At 42.8% G+C, this 15,245-nt stretch overlaps 1 protein-coding gene across 1 annotated transcript in view; it reads left to right on the forward strand.

Moving 5' to 3' along the window:
- The window catches only part of UBAC2 (UBA domain containing 2), an 885,094-nt gene that overhangs the window by 588,248 nt on the left and 281,601 nt on the right, over nucleotides 1-15,245 (forward strand). The gene's annotated exons all lie outside the window — the stretch shown is intronic.

A 15,245-nucleotide genomic window follows, 5' to 3' on the forward strand; every position in this document is an offset into this window, starting at 1 on the left:
CGCCAGGCGAGGATTTGCGCCAGGCCCGCGGCGCATGCTCAGTGGTTGGGGACTGGGCGGGTACCCCGGGCGGGGAGCCTGACTGAAGGGCGGCTCTGCTGATTGGTCGGGCTGCTCACGCCACGCCCGTTGCTTCCCGGTGGACAGTTCCTTACCTGCGGGGTCGGCCTCCGTAGAGCGCGGTAGCCTTGAAAACCCAGTTTTGGGAGAATCCCTGCCGCGTCTCCGGCCCCAGTACCCAGAGGTTTCATAGCCGCCATCACTGCGGTGGAGGAGGCCGCCTGTAGCTTCCCACCCCACCAGAAAGCCTAACACTGGCCTGAAGCGTAATCTTAAAGTGGTAGGGGAAAATACCGATCTAGCGCGGAAAGCAAAACACCTCCCTTCTTGGTTTAATGGGCAGGTCTGGAGGTGAGGCATGCCGTCAGCATTCAGTAATTGCTTGCAGGATCGGATTGTTTCCCCAGTGGGTGGGGACTGGTGGGGACTGCAGGATGTAGCATTGAGTGAGCCTGACAGATTAGAAGATAAAACAAGTGTGATAATAAAAACAATTACACACTAACCCATTTCCTCCTCTGTGAAATGAGGAATGGCCTAGACGTTTTCCAGACCTCTTCTGTCCTAAGAGTGGAGCTGGGTGACAGAGCAGGTGCAAGCCAGCCTTTCCCTGCCTCCCCGGGGAACGCACTGTTCAAGAGCAACTCAGCTCGCATTGACGCCTTTCAGCTGCAGGAGTGTGGCCGCTCAGTTCTCATCTGAACTGTTGACAACAGTTGTCTTCTGAGAATCATAAATCAGAGCCTCCCTTTAGGCTTCTGACTCCCTCAAAGGTACCAGACAACACAAACTTTTCCCCTTTTGTTACCTTGGCTCTCTAAGCTGTATCTACTTCTATACAAGTCGAACAATTTTGTCTTTTTAAATTAAAAACAACAAAAGCACCTAAGGTTGTAGGGTTTTATATTCTTTTTTCTTTTCTTCTTTTCTTTTTTAAAGAGCTATATGATGAGAGTGTGTTTGTGTAGTCTAAAGAACAAAATTTCAACAAATGGTTTTAAAGATCTGATTGGCTTCTAGTAGCAATTCATGAGCCAGGCAGCATTCTGACTACAAAATAGACAGGAGCTCTGTGAGAATGGAAGAACAGCTGGGTTTTATTAAGGTAACTTAAGCAGGAACAAGGGAAAAGTATAGTGCAGAAAGCACATTAGGTAACATCAGGTTACTCTCCTTTATGGGTTAAAGCAGAGGGGGCTGCCGTAGCTGGCTCACGCTGACTGGGCCCCGTTTGCTATGAATCTCCTGGTTTTTGGAAAACTGGCCCTTTTTGGGATTTTCCTGTTTTTTAAAGTCTCTGTTTAGTTATGTAGCACTTAATACTGTGGCTTCATTTTAGTTTGGTCTGTTGGGGCCTAGTTCAGGAGCTCAGTCCAAAACAATGGCCTACCATAAATTTTATTTAAATGTATATATATCTGGAAAGTGAGGAATTCCCCAAACCTACCAATTTTATCCATATCTCTACCACTCCTAAATTCTGTACTTGCTTGCTGATTCAGTATATTCTAGAATTGGCAGATTTTCATTTAGGAAGCAGAGAACAACACACAATGTGCCAACAGTAGTCATTGGCGATGTCTAAGCAAGCACAGGTTCTGACAGACAAGGAGGCATGGAAACGCGAACTAAACCCAGGAAGATGGATTCACCCAGCAACCCAGAGTGGAGCCTCTTCTTCCTGGTGAAGTGTTATTGGTAACAAATGGGACATTTCTAGTGTTAAAGTTTCAGCAGAAACTTGGTCCCTACTGTTCTGGGTTGAATTGTACTCCCCCAAAAGATATATTGAAGTTCCAAACCCAGTACCTGTGAATGTGGCCTTATTGGGAAATAGGTCTTTGCAGATGTAACTAACTTAAGTTGAGGTCCTACTGGAATAGGTGGGCCCTAATTCAATATGAATGGTGTGTGTGTGTGTGTGTGTGTTTGTTTGTTTTGACGGAGCCTCTGTTGCCCAGGCTGGAGTGCCATGGTGCAGTCCCGACTCACTGCAGCCTCTGCCTCCCAGGAGGTTGGGATTACAGGCACCTGTCACCACACCTGGCTAATTTTTTGTATTTTTAGTAGAAACGGGGGTTTCACTATGTTGGCCAGGCTGGTCTCAAACTCCTGACCTCAGGTGATCTGCCCACCTCAGCTTCCCAAAGTAGTGGGATTACAGGCGTGAGCCACCACGCCCGGCCTGAATGATGTCTTTATAAGAAGAGACACAAATACATACACAAAGGAAAAATACTATGTGACAACAAAGGTAGGAAGGAGAATACTGCACACCTGCAAGCCACAGAACAGCAAGGATCACTGGGAACCACCAGAAGCTGGAAGAGGCAAGGAATGATCCTTCCCTAAAGTTGCAGAGGGAGCATGGCCTGCTGACACCTTGATTTCAGACTTCTAGCCTCTAGAACGGTGATAGAAGCAATTCTGTTGTTCTAAGTCACCGAGTTTGTGGAGCTTTGTTACAGCAGTCCTGGGAAACCAACATGCTGGCCAAAGGCTATTTTTAAAATTTCCACCAGAGTGGGCCTGGAATTGTGTGAGTTCTTTTGGCATCACTATTTCTCGGAGAGAAGTCATACCTACAGAGGGACAGAGCATCAGCCCAAAAGAGGGTGCTACCTGTCTACCTGGGATGAGGCTGACCTCTGGCTGGGCTGGGTGGATGATGTCTCAGATATGGTAGAAGATACACCCACCTACATTAGCTTGATGGAGTAACCTCATCTTTGTTTTTCCAAACTATAGGAAGAAAGCTTTTCTTTCTGTTGAAAATGAAACTAGTAGGTAGTGGAGATTAAATATAATTGCAGCCAGTTCTGAAATTTGCATATAAATGACTGCTACACGCAAATTTATAATTCAAGTGTTACCCATGCTTAATGATAACCTCTTACTACATCATTTCCTTGTTAAGTTTGCTTTAGGATTTGTATGTGTCTTAATAACATATAATTAGTTTAAAATCTCTTCCAGTCATATCTTGAAAGAGCATGTCTGTTTTTAGCAAAAATAACAAGTGACCCATAAAAAGGAGGCACTCCTGTGCACTGTCACATACAGGGAAGTGTGAAAGGGGACTTTCGCTCTTTATTTTATCCTTGCATTGTTTGAATTTTAATTTTTTTTTTTTTTTTTTTTTTTTTTTTTTAGACAGATTCTTGCTCTGTTGCCCAGGAAGGAGAGCAGTGGTGCCATCACAGCTCACTGCAGCCTGGAACTCCTGGGCTCAAGCAATCCTCCCAGCTCACCCTCCCAAGTAGCTCAGAGGACAGGTGCATGCCGCCATGCCCACCTAATTTTTTTACCATTTGTCAAGACAGGGTCTCACTATGTTGCCCAGGCTGGTCTCAAACTTCTGAGCTCAAGTAATCCTCCTACCTTGACCTCCCAAAGTTCTGGGAATATAGGTGTGAGCCACTGTGCCCGGCCTGACTGAATTTTTTAATGAATATTCACTGCCTTTATACGTCATTTATTAGGGTGATGCAAAAGTAATTGCGTCTTTTATTTCAGTGGCAAAAACTGCAATTACTTTTGCACCAACCTAAAAACTCTTTTTTTTTTTTTTTTTTTTTTTTTTTTTTACAAATTTGTTTATTCCACTAGATAAGCAGAAAACACAACCTTTCAAGGCAGAGCATCTGGGAAAGGTATTACAATTAATCTAACACATATGTTTCCAGATACCACTTAGGGTTCATGTTACTGGAGAAATGTAATCCCCTCTTTCACTTCTGTTTTACTCAGGAGACATTCCTAGAGGAAATGGAATATGAGGTCTTTAAGACATAGCTGAGACCAGGGCATGTCACACTTTATTATGTGTGTAAGTCACCTGTGGATCTTGTTAAAATGCAGGTTCTAATTGAGACGGTCAGGTGTGGTGCCCAAGATCCTACAGGGCTAACAAATTCCAGGTGATGTCAAGCTCCTAAATCAGATGCTGCTCACCCACAGACCACACCTGGAGTAGCAGACACTTTGACTTCACTGTAGGCTCTTGAAGATTCTCCTGCTGACTTTCAAAATTTAAGCAGGAAGGTGGCCAAACACTCAATAGGAAAATGGGCAAAACTCATTACCAAACAATTCACAGAAAAGATATAAAATGTCTAGTAAACATATGAAAAGGTGTTTGACCTCATTTATGATGTAAGAAATGCAAATGAAAACTACACTGATATACAATTTCTCACCAAATTGGAAAAATTGTAAGGTATCACACTTCATGTGGAAAGGCTTTTGGGAAACAGGCACTGTCACACATCGCTGGTAGAGATGGAAGGCGACACAACTGCTATGCAGTGGCATATGGCAATATCTGACAACACAATGTATGCATTTGCCATTTGTGCCAGCAATCCCACTACTGGGAGTTTTCTGTGAAAATACACCTTAAACAAAAAGAAAATATTATGCACCGGGTTATTCATTGAAGCATTATTTATAATGGCAAAATATTGGCAAATATCTAAATACCCAAATATTGGAAATAGAGCAAAAGTGGTGCATACACATAAAGAGATATTATTCAACTGAGAAAATGAATGAGAAAGATTAATATATGTGAAATGATTTTCAGGATATGTTGTTTTAAAAAGAAAAAAAAAGCAACTGAACTATGCTGTCTTTGGGTAAAAAATAGGGGAAAGTATGCTAGTATCTGCTTATTTCTACCAAAATCCCCCAACCCACACAGGAAGGATAGCTAGAGATCACTAAATTTGTCACCTTCAAACGTTAGGTGGGAACAAAGCAGAAAGAAAAGGAGGAATGGGGAACAAAGGGTGAGTAATACTTCTCTGAATACACTTTTCTGTACAATTCTAACTTTTTGATATTAATGTTTTACATATTCAAAAACATAAGGCAGAACATAAAATTAACAATGAAGAAAACTCAGCCAGGCGCGGTGGCCCATGCCTGTAATCCCAACATTTTGGGAAGTGGAGGCAGGCAGATCACAAGGTCAAGAGATCAAGACCATCCCGACCAACATGGTGAAACCCTGTCTCTACTAAAAATACAAAAATTGGGTGGACGTGGTGGCACACACCTGTAATCCCAGCTTCTTGAGAGGCTGAGGCAGGAGAATCACTTGAACCCGGAAGGCGGAGGTTGCAGTGAGCCGAGAACGGGCCATTGCACTCCAGCCTGGCGACAGAGCAAGACTCCATCTCAAGGAAAAAAAAAAAAAGAAAACTCTAAAATGGAATACAAACGAACACATAGACCTATATAATGAATAATGTAACCACACTAAGGTCAAAACATTTTTTAAAGAACAAACCCCAGTAAGTTTGAACAAAGCGTATGAACTATATGCCATTAGATCTTTAACCTAAAGAACTCAAGAGAGTATTGAACTCTGGTAAGCTGGCTGTTTTTGTTTGTTTGTTTAATTTGCAAATGTATGAACTAGACATTCTGAAATGAATTTCTGTATATTTCAAGACTGAGAAAATAAGTAATATATTCTTGATAATGGGAAGTGGGTTTCTCACTGTCAGAGAAAGGATTTAAAAATATGGAAGGAAGAAGGAAAGAATAAACCCTGTGGTGTTGGATTGGCTTTGCGGATATCAGTATAAACTCATGAGTTTTAATAGATAGATGACAGAGAGAAAGAGAGATAGGTCCATACATATCACATCAGTGGTATACCACTGGCCTGTACCAGCTCAGTTTTCAAGTATTTTGCAGCAGGCTGATATTAAACTGACTTTTAGATTGACAAAGATGGGAGTATTATCACCAAGGAAATTGGTAAATGCTACAAATCAGGGATTTATTTTTCCCCAGAGAGCCAACTGTTGAACATTCATCAGCACACTACTCTGTGTGTGTGTGTGTGTGTGTGTGTGTACACACATGTAATTTCTAGTTCTATCCACTAAAGTGTCCTACAAGCAGTCACTTTCATAGTAATGAGCACATCTAGCACCTAGAACTTGCTTTCCAAGTAGCAGTCTTCAGTAAAAGGAGCCAAGGCTTCCCAAACAAAGAGTTGATTTCAGAAAGTTCAAGACAATCCTGCAACATCTTAGCCAAACATGCTGGGACACAGCCTGGGCAGGTGTCCAGACTGTGCTAAGTCTGGTGCTTCCCAGAATGCATGGCCCTGCCCCATGACTCCCCAGAGGGCTCTTGTATGCTCTCAGTGAAGCTGAAGCCCATCGTGACCCAGAGACTCTGTTTAGCTTGTTTGCTCCTAGGACCCTCCATCTAAGAGTGCCAGTATTGCCCGACACAGCTCAGTGCGTGCTCCCTACTCCATCTTTAGAATAATCACTATTAAGATACATTTATATGTAAATAGTTCTTGACAAAAGAAAATCTTTCATTGAGAAAATTCAACAAACAGGTTAAAATCAGAGTGGGGCAGCTAAAGAAAGAACTAGTAAAAATAAAAGATCAGAAGGAATAATGCATGGGTAGATGCAGAGGTTCACCACCTAGGTCCCCCTGCAAGGAAAAGCTTGTTGCCCAGGAAGTAAAAAGGACAACCTCGACTGCCAGCTCCATCAGGGTCTGCCTCTGCTTCTGCTGCAGAAAGCACCTCACCAGTAATCACATACTTGCCAGGGAAACTCACACTGCGTGAAGGAATAAAGTAGGAGCTGAAAGTTGCGGCGGTTTCGGGCTGATGTGGGAAAACTCTGATAGACGATTTGATTCCAAAGCTCTCTGGTGGGTGGGCAAGTGCTTGGTCAAGCCTGCATCACTGTTCAACTTCTCTCTCTGCACACACCTGGATCCTCCTCTTTCCCTTCACAGGTGTTGATTCCTAATAAACATCACCCCAAACTTGCACCCCAAACTTCATCTCAGCATCTGTTTATGGAGTACCCAGTCTGCAACAATCCAGAATGCAGGACAGAGAATCAGATGGAAGATATGAGGAAAGAGTGGAAAGAAATGGAGGAAAAGTGAAAAAAATCTAACATGAAATAGTAAGAGAGAGAAATAAGAGGAAATCCATACCTAGATGCATCATAATGAATCTGCAGAACCAAAGAGAAGATCATGAATGTAAACACAGACTGCTCACAAAGATGAATGACAGACAGCTCAACATCAGTGAAAGCTAGAAAACAACGGAATAGGCCAGGCGCAGTGTGGTTCATGCCTGTAATCCCAGCACTTTGGGAGGCTGAGGCAGGCAGATCACCTGAGGTCAGGAGTTTGAGACCAGCCTGGCTAACATGGTGAAACCCTGTTTCTACTAAAAATACACAAAATTAGCCAGGCGTGGTGGCGCGCGACTATAATCCTAGCTACTTGGGAGGCTGAGGCAGGAGAATCGCTTGAACCTGGGAGGTGGAGGTTGCAGTGAGCCAAAATTGGGTCATTGCACTCCAGCTTGGGCAACAAGAGGGAAACTCTGTCTTAAAAAAAAAAAAGAAAGTGAGAAAACCCACAGAATGGGAGAAAAATATTTGCTAATCATGTATCTGATAAGGGTCTAATATCCAGAATATATAAAAACCTCTTGCACTTCAATAATAAAAAGTAAAATAACCAAATTTTAAGATGGATAAGTCATCTGAGCAGACATTTCTCCAAAGATACACAAATGGCCAATAAACACATGAAAAGATGCTCAATATCATTAGTGATTGAAAAATGCAGATTAAAACCATGAGATACCACTTCACGTGCTCTAGGATGGCCATAATGAAAGACAAACAGGCTGGGTGTGGTGGCTCATACCTGAATCCCAGCACTTTGGGAGGCGGAGGCAAATGGATCACAAGGTCAGGAGTTCGAGACCAGCCTGGCCAACATGGTGAAACCCCCGTCTCTACTACAAATAAAGAAAAATTAGCCAGGCATGGTGGTGCATGCCTGTAATCCCAGCTACTCAGGGGGCTGAGGCAGGAGAATCGCTTGAACTCAGGAGGCGGAGGTTGCAGTGAGCCAAGATTACGCTATTGCACTCCAACCTGGGCAACAAGAGCGAAACTCTGTCTCAAAAAAAGACAAACAAAAACAAACATGGGTGAGGATATGCAGAAATTAGAACTCATATACATTGGAGGTTGCATTGTAAAATGCAGCAGCCACTTTGGAAACAGTTTAATAATTCCTCCAAAAATTAAACATAGAGTTATCATATGACTCAATAATTCTACTCCTAGGTGCATACCCAAGAGAACTGAAACACACATGTTCACACAAAAACTTGTACATAAGTTTTGTTTACATGTTTATAGCAGCATTATTCATAACAGCCAAAATGTGGAGATAACCCATATGCCCATTGATAAATGGTTAAACAAAATGTGGTAGACTCAGCCGGGTGCAGTGTCTCACGCCTGTAATCCTAGCATTTTGTGAGGCGAAGGCAGGCAGATTATCTGAGCTCAGGAGTTCGAGGCCACCCTGGGCAACATGGGGAAACCCCGTCTACTAAAAATATAAAAATTTAGCTGGGCATGGTGATACATGCCTGTAATCCCAGCTACTCAGGAGGCTGAGGCAGGAGAATTGCTTGAACCCAGGAGGCAGAGGTTGCAGTGAACCAACATCACGCCACCACACTCCAACCTGGGCAACAGAGCGAGACTCCATCTCAAAAAAAAAAAAAAAAAAGTGGTGGACTCATACAATGGAATATTATTCAGGTATAAAAAGGGGATAAAAAGGGGTGTGTATTGATTTATGCCATAACATGTATGAACTTTAAAAACATTAAATGAAAGCAGCCAAACACAAAAGGCCACTTATTGTACGTCTGTATTTACGTAAAAGCCCAGAATAAACAAATCCATAAAGACAGAAAGTAGGTTTGTAGTGTCAGAGGCTGGAGGGAGGGAAACGTAGGAAATATCTGCTAACAGGCACGGGGTTTCTTACTGGGGTGAGGAAAACGACAGCAAAAGAGTGAACAGTGTGGCTTGTTGCATTTATCTATCTATAATGTATAATCCAGAACACCATTCATACTCACAGTAACAATTTATACTGCAAACCCTAAGCCTGCCATTTCATCATTTCTTTTTTATTTTGCTTTTATGCATTTGTGTATGTATGTATTTATTTATTTATTTTGAGACAGAGTCTCACTCTGTCACCCAGGCTGGAGTGCAATGGCACAGTCTCGGCTCACTGCAGCCTCTGCCTTCAGGGTTCAAGTGATTCTCCCGCCTCAGCCTTCTGAGTAGCTGGGATTACAGGCGACCACCACCACACTCAGCTAATTTTTTTATTTTTAGTAGAGACTGGGTTTCACTATGGTGGCCAGGCTGGTCTTGAACTCCTGACCTCAAGTGAACCGCCCACCTCAGCCTTTCAAAATGCTAGAATTACAGGCATGAGCCATGGCGCCTGGCCATGTCATCATTTCATAAAAGATTTGGTTAGTGATGTTGAGTGAAAATTATCTTTAACACCATTAAATATCAACAATCTCTTCTTATTTCTGTAGTACATACAATCACGTAATGATCAGACATAATAACAGTGAATGCATAATCACAAAAATAATAGCTTAAAGTGCTGTTATGTAAATGATTTTTACCTTATGAAATGAGTTCCCACAATATTCTTGCCGGGTGCGGTGGCTCAAGCCTGTAATCCCAGCACTTTGGGAGGCCGAGACGGGCGGATCACGAGGTCAGGAGATCGAGACCATCCTGGCTAACATGGTGAAACCCCGTCTCTACTAAAAAATACAAAAAAACTAGCCGGGCGAGGTGACGGGCGCCTGTAGTCCCAGCTACTCAGGAGGCTGAGGCAGGAGAATGGCGTAAACCCGGGAGGCGGAGCTTGCAGTGAGCTGAGATCCGGCCACTGCAGTCCAGCCTGGGCGACAGAGCCAGACTCCGTCTCAAAAATATATATATATATATTCTTGTAAGATAAGTTGGCCGGGCACGGTGGCTCACGCCTGTAATCCCAGCACTTTGGGAGGCTGAGGCGGGTGGATCACGAGGTCAAGAGATCAAGACCATCCTGGCTAACATGGTGAAACCCCGTCTCTACTAAAAATACAAAAAATTAGTCGGGCGTGATGGCGGGTGCCTGTAGTCCCAGTTACTCAGGAGGCTGAGGCAGGAGAATGGCGTGAACCTGGGAGGCGGAGCTTACAGTGAGCCAAGATTGCACCACTGTACTCCAGCCTGGGCGACAGACTAAGACTTCGTCTCCAAAAAAAAAAAAAAAAAAAAAAAAAATGAAGTGTACAAACACCAATCGAAATATGTCCCTAAGTAACTTGAAATCTCTTGGAAACGGCTAAAATGGGACTTGGGTGTTGTATTAGTCAAGGTTCTACAGAGAAACAGAAATATACATAAATATCTATATATAGAGAGAGAATGGAATTTATTAGGCAGTCCCATAATCTGCCATCTGTGTGCCAGAGACCCAGAAAAGCTGATGAGGTAGTTCAAAGGCCTGCAAGTAGGAAAGCCAATGGTATAGATTTGAATCCAAGTCTGAAGGTCTGAGAACCAGTAGCACTGAGGGTGGAAGACAAATGTTCCCACTCAGACAGTCAGGCCAAGAGACTGACCTACACTGGGCTACCTGCCCTCCTCAGTTCACCCATTCACATACTCATCTCTTCCAGAAAGACCCTCACAACCACACCCGGAAATCATGTTTAACTAGCTTCCTGGCATCCTGTGGCCCAGTCATGTCGACGCATAAAATTAACCATCACAGGGCCTGGCACGGTAGCTCGTGCTTATAATCCCAGCACTTTGAGATGCCAAAGTGGGCAGATAACCTGAGGTCAGGAGTTCGAGACCAGCCTGGCCAACATGGCAAAACCATGTCTCTACTAAAAATACAAAAATTAGCTGGGCATGATGGCAGGCACCTGTGGTCCCAGCTACTTAGGAGACTGAGGCACGAGAATTACTTGAACCCCGGAGGTAGAGGTTGCAGTGAGCCAAGATCTCACCACTGTACTCCAGCCTGAGCAACAGAGCAAGACTCTGTCTCAAAAAAAACAAAAACAAAAAAAGCCCATCACAGATAAGAAGGCTATGTCTGAGGAAGTAACTAAAGCTTTCTTCTTAATTATTTCCACTGTAGATACATCTTTCCAATGAACCAATAGAGCAGAAATTGGGCAAAAATTACACATGATTTAAAAATAAATGTCTTCCTAAGTTGACTGGGTGAAACAGGACTCAAAGCCCGTTTCCTTTAGAAAACATTTATTTAACAAAACTCACACAATTTTTTTCTAGAAAACACAGTAGTAAAAATGAAAATATAAAGTTTAAATAGATGGGGGCCATCTTCAACAACACAAGAAATGAGAATCAGAAAAAAATTGAACAGTCATAAAAAGACAAATAGTATATAATTCCACTTTATGGGATACCTAGAATAGTCAAATTCAGAAAGACAGAAAGTAGCATGGTGGTTTCCAGAGGCTGGAGGGAGAGGAGAATTGAGAGCTGTTGTTTAATGGGTACAGAGCTTCCGTTTTGCAAGATGAAAATAGTTGTGTGGATGGATGCTGGTGACGGTTCCAAAATAGTGTGAATGTATTTAATGCCACTAACTATACATTAAAAAAAAAAAAATAGTTAAGGTTGCAAATTGTATGTGTATTGACCACAATTAAAAATTATAAAACTATATATATGCATATATACACATCTCCAAGAAGGGAATAGCAGAAAAGTTGAGAGCATGAAAGTCACTGAGTGTGAAGAGGGGCTGTTCTTAAGGCAGGACACCTAGAAATTTATGAGAATGGGCAAATCCTGTGTCAAGTGGCCTGAATCATATGCAATTTCTCGGGGTCCTCCTGAAAAAACACAAAGTTTTAAATATCAACTACAGTACAAAAGTAGATATTTAGTATAAGAAAAATCATGTAAATTACAATTTTTTTTTTTTTTGAGACGGAGTCTCACTCTGTTGCCCAGGCTGAAGCTCAGTGGTGCGATCTTGGCTCACTGCAAGCTCCACCTCCCGGGTTCACACCATTCACCTGCCTCAGCCTCCCAAGTAGCTGGGACTACAGGCGCCGGCCACCACACCTAGCTAATTTTTTGTATTTTTAGTAGAGGCCGAGTTTCACCATGTTAGCCAGCATGGTCTCGATCTCCTGACCTCATGATCTGCCTGCCTTGGCCTCCCAAAGTGCTGGGATTACAGGGGTGAGCCACCGTGCCTGACCGTAAATTATAATTTTTAAGCTACTTAATACCACACACATCACATAATCCTTAAAAATAGTATTTTTATAAACTAATTTTCTCAATCATCTCTAAAATGCTTTTTTCCTTATAATTTTTGTCTGCAGACATTCTGATAGCCTCTTCAAAAGACAATGGTTTTGTAATATTTTGTTTGGAAAGAATAGAAAGAAAATTATCTTTACTTACGTGTTGGTAGTTGACATTTTAAAATGACTGATAGTTTAGAAATGCTTCTTTCTACTTCTATCAAAGTAACTAGTTGTTGGTAACGTCTTGTAACTTTCTTAGATTTTGTCAAATTTGAGGAAAGCACTAACAAATTTATTTTATGTATGAGCTGTAATATTTTAGGATACTTTCAGTTTTTCTGTGTCTGTGTCCTCAAATTGTCAATATTCATTACCTAGTCTGTCGTCCTCATTGTATTGGAATATTAAGAGTTTTATGGAGGCCAGGCATAATGGCTCACACCTGTAATCCCAGCACTTTGGGAAGCCAAGGCAGAAGGATTGCTAGAGTTCAGGAGTTTGAGACCAGTCTGAGCAACAAAAAATTAGCGAGGCATGGTGGTGCATGCCAGTGGTTCCAGTTACTTTGGAGGGTGAGGCGTGAAGATACCCTGAGCCCAGGAGTTCAAGACTGTGGTGAGCAATGATCTGGACACTGCTCTCCAGCCTGGGCAACTGTGTTAGTCCATTCTCACGCTGCTAATAAAGACATATCCAAGACTGGGTAATTTATAAAGGAAAGAGGTTTAATTGACTCATAGTTCAGCATGGCTGGGGAGGCCTCAGGAAATTTACAGTCATCGCAGAAGGAAAGGCAAACACATCCTTCTTCACATGGCCGCAGCAAGAAGAAGAATGAGAGCTGAGCGAAGGAGGAAGCCCCTTATATAACCATCAGATCTCATGAGAACTCACTATCACGAGAACAGCATGAGGGAAACCACCCCCATGAGTCAATTACCTCCCACCAGGTCCCTCCCACAACATGTGGGGATTATGCGAACTACAATTCAAGATGAGATTTGGATAGGGACACAGCCAAACCATATCAGCAACCGAGCAAGACCCTGTGTCTCAATTTAAAAAAATATTTTTAGAGTTTTATGTTCTCCTTACCAATGTCAATATTTCATGTTTAACCCACATATATTTTAAATTAGTTTTCTTTATCTTTTTTTCTTAAGACAGAGCCTCGTGCTGTTGCCCAGGCTGCAGTGCAGTAGCGTGATCATGGCTCACTGCAGCCTTGGCCTCCTGTACTCAAGTAATCCTCCCACCTCAGCCTCCTGGGTAGCTGGGACTACAGGCACATGACACCACACACGACTAATTTTTTTATTTTTCATAGAAACAGGGTCTTGCTGTATTGCCCAGGCTGATCTCAAACTCCTAAGATCAAGCAATCCTCCCACCTTGGCCTCCTGAAGTGCTGGGATTACAGGCATGAGCCACCATGCCGGGCTTAATTCTGTGTGAGTTCATATAATTCACAATGCTTTATTACTCAGATTTCAAATAATCTCACCATTCATTTCTCCTAACAGAATCTCCCTTCTTCGTAATGAAGGATTGGTTTTGGTATGATCTGAAAGTTTTGTGTTATACTTTCCTTCTCAGTGTCAGAATAACTCCTGACTTAATCACTCATCTTAACTGTTTTGTTCCATATCCTACTAATTTTTACCTAATTTTTCTCTCCCTTCTTTAATAAATAAATATAAGGATTGTAAAATAAGCTATATTTGTGTATGTCTAAATAGGACTCTATTGGCTGGGCGCCCTGGCTCATGCCTGTAATCCCAGCACTTTTGGAGGCCGAGGCGGGTGGATCACCTGAGGACAGGAGTTTGAGACAGCCTGACCAACATGGTGAAACCCTGTCTCTACTAAAAATACAAAAAATTAGCTGGGCCTGGTGACGGGCACCTGTAATCCCAGCTACTTGGGAGGCTGAAGCAGGAGGATCGCTTGAACCCGGGAGGCAGAGGTTGCAGTGAGCCGAGATTGTGCCACTGCACTCCGGCCTGGGCAACAGAGCCAGATTCTGTATCAAAAGAAAAAAAATAGGACTTTATGGTTTCTCATATGCTTTTATTGAAATGTCCCAAAACATCTTTGTAAAGTGCAGTTAATAAATATGGTGCCTTCCTAACTCAACTTCCCCTTAACTAACCCCAAAACTCTCCGTGAGGGAAGCCGAGGTGGAAAGACACAGTAGGCTTAACTGACGGCAGTTATGATATTTTCCTTCCACAGATTTTGTAAAAACTTCAGACCATCGGAACCCATTGCCAGCGCCCCTCCCAGGGTGAAGAGGGACCCTAAGGCACATTGACGTCTACCACAGCCCCAGCAGAAGCTGCTCCCCGGGAGAAATGTTCCGGGAACAAAGTCAGCAGTTTGCCAATTGTTGAACCATACTTTAACTGTTTTCTTTTGTTTCATGACCACCCCTCCTGCCAAACTCCTCCTACTCCTGCTATAATTGGTATAATTATGAATTCTTTGTTTCTTCCTCCTCCCCTCCTCCCTTCTTTCTTCTTGGCCGCTTTTCCGCTCCTCTTGCATTCTGGGAGGACAGGCTCTGGATCCCCTGCTGTTGCTGACAGGTTTCATTAGCCTGATGGAAACGTTTCTCCTTCTCAGCCCCTCCTTTGGCAGCTGCTGAATTTCTCCCATCCTCTCAGCGTGCTGAGTCTCAGCTTAGATCTACACCGACAACCCTGAGCTGCTACAGCTGAAGTTGTCCGTGTGACACGGATTAGTGGGTGGCAGTCAGTGGAAATCCAATCACAGATCTCCCTTTCATTCATACGAAGAAGGAATAGAGTTTAACCGATGAAAATAATAATATAACTTTTAAAGCCCCAACTTTGATCTCTGTCCTTTGATCACTCTTTGCCGTTTCACATGTCTTTGACAGTACATGAGTGAACTGAAGATTCAGGGGCCTGCAGGCTTTAAAATAAGGTGATATCCAACTGTCAGGTGCATTATCAACACC

The sequence above is a fragment of the Macaca thibetana genome, chromosome 17, assembly GCF_024542745.1.
Source record: "Macaca thibetana thibetana isolate TM-01 chromosome 17, ASM2454274v1, whole genome shotgun sequence".
In the NCBI taxonomy this organism is placed as follows: Eukaryota; Metazoa; Chordata; class Mammalia; order Primates; family Cercopithecidae; genus Macaca; species Macaca thibetana.